The sequence below is a fragment of the Penaeus vannamei genome, chromosome 41 (genome assembly GCF_042767895.1).
Source record: "Penaeus vannamei isolate JL-2024 chromosome 41, ASM4276789v1, whole genome shotgun sequence".
Taxonomy (NCBI): domain Eukaryota; kingdom Metazoa; phylum Arthropoda; class Malacostraca; order Decapoda; family Penaeidae; genus Penaeus; species Penaeus vannamei.
Window position 1 is genome coordinate 4674879 of NC_091589.1, and position 417 is coordinate 4675295.

Sequence of the window (417 nt, forward strand, 5' to 3'; positions counted from 1 at the left end):
ATATATATATATATGTATATATATATATATATATATATATATATATATATATTTATATATATATATATATATATATATATATATATATATATATATATATATTATATATGTATGTATATGTATATATGTTCCTTATTTTCATAATGCCTTTTACTTTTGTTGTTATTATTATCATTATCATCATTGTTGTTGTTATTGCTGTTGTTCTTATCATTATCATCATTATTATTACCACTGTTATTATTATTGTTATTATCATTATCATTAGTATTAGTGTTATCGTTATCATTATTATTATTATTTTCATCATTATTACTTTTGTTATTATTGTTACTATTATCATTATTGTTTTTACAACTATTCCTATGATTACTGTCATATTTGTTATCATCATTATTTTTTTCTATTATTATTATT